Genomic DNA, 4,381 nt, shown 5'->3' on the forward strand with positions numbered 1-4,381 from the left:
CTTGAAGTCCATGATGGAGGCAAGGTATCGTGAGGAGAAGCAGAAGGCCAAAGACAAGGTTCAGAAGGCTACTGCTGTGGCCTTGACCTCGGATATGTGGACATCCATCCACATGGATTCCTACCTGGCCTTCACTTGCCATTTTGTGGATGAGGAAGACAAGTTGGCGACTGTTTTGCTGGCAGTTGCTAAGTTTGGGGAGCGCCACACTGCATCCAACATTGCAACTGTGAAAGGGTCAATTCTGGAAGAGTGGGAAATACCCAAAGCAAAGGTCATGTGCCTTACTACAGATGGTGCCTCAAATATGCACCTCTGTAGTAGCATCATGGAGGTAAGGCACAGCCACTGCATTGCTCATGCCTTGAATTTGGTGGTGAAGAAGGCCCTCAAACTAACCCCAGGTCTGGAGGAGGTGCGCACTAAGGCAAGAGATATTGCCACTTACTTCAGGACCAGCACTGTAGCCAGAGAGCGGCTTCTCTGCCTTCAAAACCAAATGGGTGGTCCAACAAATAAACTCATTCAAGAGGTGGACACAAGATGGAACAGCACCTTAGACATGCTCCAAAGACTGTACGAGCAGAGAGAGCCAGTGGGTGCAGCCTTGGCCTCTCTTCAGACAGATGTGGCACCATTGACCTCCAATCAATACCACAGCATAAGTCAGTGCATTTCTCTTTTGGCCCCTCTCAAAGAAGCCACAGTTGAGCTTTCTGCCGAGAAACATGTGTCAGGTTCGAAAATAATTCCGCTGGTGAAGATGCTGCGGCACATTATTGCAACAAAACAAAGGCAGCTTACAGATGAAATGGCCAGAGATTTGGCTAAACATTTGTTAACCCTAACATCTGAAAAGCTTGGGAATTATGAGGTTGCAGGACAGCATGCTCTGGCCACTCTCCTGGATCCTCGTTTTAAAACCATGGGGTTTTGCAACACCACACACCAGCAAAATGGTGTTAAAAAACTTATGGCAGAATGTGCCACTGTTATAAGGCAAAAAACACCTGATCCGGCACCCTCCGATGATCCTACCCCATCAACTTCACATGATGCACCTTCAACCTCTGATTCATCAGGTATGGATGCAGTTTCAATGTTGTAGTGTTTATGTATAATATACAGTATATTGATTGCATTCCTGTACCATTACCGTTTCAGGCCTGTGGGAGCTGTTGGATGCACAAGTTTTGGAGAAGAGGAAGGTCAAAAGTGCTACAGCCAATGCCTCTGTAGAGACGAACCGGTACCTTGCAGAGCCCAACATTCCACGAAATGAAGACCCACTTGAGTATTGGGTCAAGCACAAGCATGTGTACCCCCATCTTTTTGTGTTGGCACGGAATCTTTTGTGCATTCCGGCCTCATCTGTGCCATGTGAACGCGTTTTTTTCCAAGGCTGGGGAAATAGTTTCCAAGAAGAGAAACCGACTAAACCCCAGTACTGTGGAGAAAATTGTGTTTCTTAATAAAAATCGATTTTAATTTCATGTCCCATCCCAACCAACCCCTGTTCACAAGCACCTCCATGTTCTTGCCCTTCCATGTGTAACCTGTCCACAAGCACTTTCACTGCACCTCCATGTTCTTGCCCTTCCATGTGTAACCTGTCCACAAGCACTTCCCTGCCACACTGATCTCTCCTCTGTAAAACCCTTGCCACATTCAAGAAATAGTTCAAATAAGTCACTATGACTGCCATAAACTGCACAGGCATTAGGAAGCACTTGCAATTATTTTCAATCTCACATTTGTGTAAAACGAAGATCTATCTTCTGCTAGTATGATCACACACATGCACAAAGCTGCAAACAAAGGTACAGAAAGACACCCAGACACAATTGTGAAATACACAAACATGGACACAATTCATACGAGAAAAGCAGTAGTTTTATTCAAATAGGAATCCACATATTGATGACATGATTTATTGGTTCAAGTTTTCATAGTCATGTTCAGCCCACAGAGAGGGAGGCAAAATATAGGGTGTTTGAAACATACTGCACTACACGTTTTCAACAGCAGAGGTCAACCTAGAGTTTTAGATGCATTGAATGAATGAACCTTTTTCCAATACAATTGGATGGAAAGCTTCACTGGTTCATAAAGCTTCACTTTGCCATCACTACTATTAACTGCAGGGTTGCAGGATCAAAGACCGGATGACACATGTTTATTTTATTATTAAAGCGTAACTTTAATGTCATAATGTAGTTAATAAATGTATACTTTTTATGTTGTTTACCTTTTCTGAGGCTATAATATGGATAACTTCACGAATATTATTTAGGAATAAAAATCCCTCTTTGCAATGTTTCCCAGCCTCCTTAGGCTTTTCAATCACACCCATTCAACAGGAATATATACTATATTGATACGAATGAATGATTACATGAAAATATGATTTCATGTTCATTTTTAAGGGTTACTGTTAAAGCTTCCCTCATTGGGAACTCTATAAAGATATCACACTGTGGAGATGTCATATCTGCCTGAAATTAAGCCTCATGAGATGAACCCTTTGGCGAACCAATTGGCTGGAAAGTTTCAAAGCTTTGTAAGGCTTCATCTCGCCATCACTACATATCACTGGTATGCTGGACAAACAGGAAGCAGGACAGACATCAGGAAGCAGAAAGTCAGTGAGCCTGAGGACAACTTGAGCATGTATTAAAATAAACCACCTACCTGTAGCACCAGCCAGCAAAGAGTGACCAAAGGCCCACAGCTGTCTTTCATAGCAGGACCTGATTAGGGGAGTGGTTGGGGGAGGAGTCTGGACTGGAGCTGCATTCAACAGCACTGCACTGTTGTGAAGCGTTACCCACCAAAGCGTGAGTGTCATTGTGTACTTCCTGCCAATCCGGCCCAAACATGCATAAGGTCTGCAGGGACAGTTCATGGTTGAATGTTGGCGTGCAGAGGCCAGTTCAAAGCTGGGATTTATATCAGGAAATGGTGCACTGGCAGGAGCACAAAAACCTTTGTTATCAGAATATGTTGCACTGCATTTACATCTGCTCATGTGTACCTATGTTAACATTGTGTGGGTCACAGTCTTCCATAAATGAGACCCCTGGTCTCAGTTGGGTCCTCACACGTTTGGCACAGGAGGCTGAAATATGAAGGTTAGATCATCAGAACATTGTGTGAGATAATGTGAACAGGTTCTGCTGACAGACACTGCAGGCAGGAGTGTGGAGAGACTCATTAGAATTGAGAACATCAGTTTCACAGTTTGCATTTTAATCCAGTTAAAACCAGCCTTCAGGTGATGCTGGTTCAGAGTAGAGGCTACCAGTTCCTCTCACCCAGCAGAGACATCAGCCATTACTTCATTCAGGAGTTTACCAGAGCTCTGGAGACAGACACACCGTCTGTGATTCACCGTCTGTGATTCACCGTCTGTGATTCACCGTCTGTGATTCAGCCTGTTCACCGTCTGTGATTCACCGTCTGTGATTCACCGTCTGTGATTCACCGTCTGTGATTCACTGTCTGTGATTCAGCCTGTTCACCGTCTGTGATTCACCGCCTGTGATTCACCGTCTGTGATGCAGCCTGTTCACCATCTGTGATTCACCGCCTGTGATTCACCGTCTGTGATTCACAGTCTGTGATTCACCGCCTGTGATTCAGCGTCTGTGATTCAGCGTCTGTGATTCAGCCTGTTCACCGTCTGTGATTCAGCCTGTTCACCGTCTGTGATTCACCGCCTGTGATTCAGCGTCTGTGATTCAGCGTCTGTGATTCAGCGTCTGTGATTCAGCGTCTGTGATTCAGCGTCTGTGATTCAGCCTGTTCACCGTCTGTGATTCAGCGCCTGTGATTCAGCCTGTTCACCGTCTGTGATTCAGCGTCTGTGATTCAGCGTCTGTGATTCAGCGTCTGTGATTCAGCCTGTTCACCGTCTGTGATTCACCGTCTGTGATTCAGCCTGTTCACCGTCTGTGATTCAGCGTCTGTGATTCAGCGTCTGTGATTCAGCCTGTTCACCATCTGTGATTCACCGCCTGTGATTCAGCGTCTGTGATTCAGCGTCAGTGATTCAGCATCTGTGATTCAGCCTGTTCACCGTCTGTGATTCAGCGCCTGTGATTCAGCGTCTGTGATTCAGCGTCTGTGATTAACCGCCTGTAATTCACCGCCTGTAATTCACCGTCTGTGATTCACCGTCTGTGATTCACCGTCTGTGATTCATCGCCTGTAATTCAGCGTCTGTGATTCAGCGCCTGTGATTCAGCGTCTGTGATTCAGCGTCTGTGATTCACCGCCTGTAATTCACCGTCTGTGATTCAGCGTCTGTGATTCACCGTCTGTGATTCATCGCCTGTAATTCAGCGTCTGTGATTCAGCGTCTGTGATTCAGCCTGTTCAC

Source organism: Eleginops maclovinus, chromosome 21, assembly GCF_036324505.1.
Source record: "Eleginops maclovinus isolate JMC-PN-2008 ecotype Puerto Natales chromosome 21, JC_Emac_rtc_rv5, whole genome shotgun sequence".
Taxonomy (NCBI): Eukaryota; Metazoa; Chordata; class Actinopteri; order Perciformes; family Eleginopidae; genus Eleginops; species Eleginops maclovinus.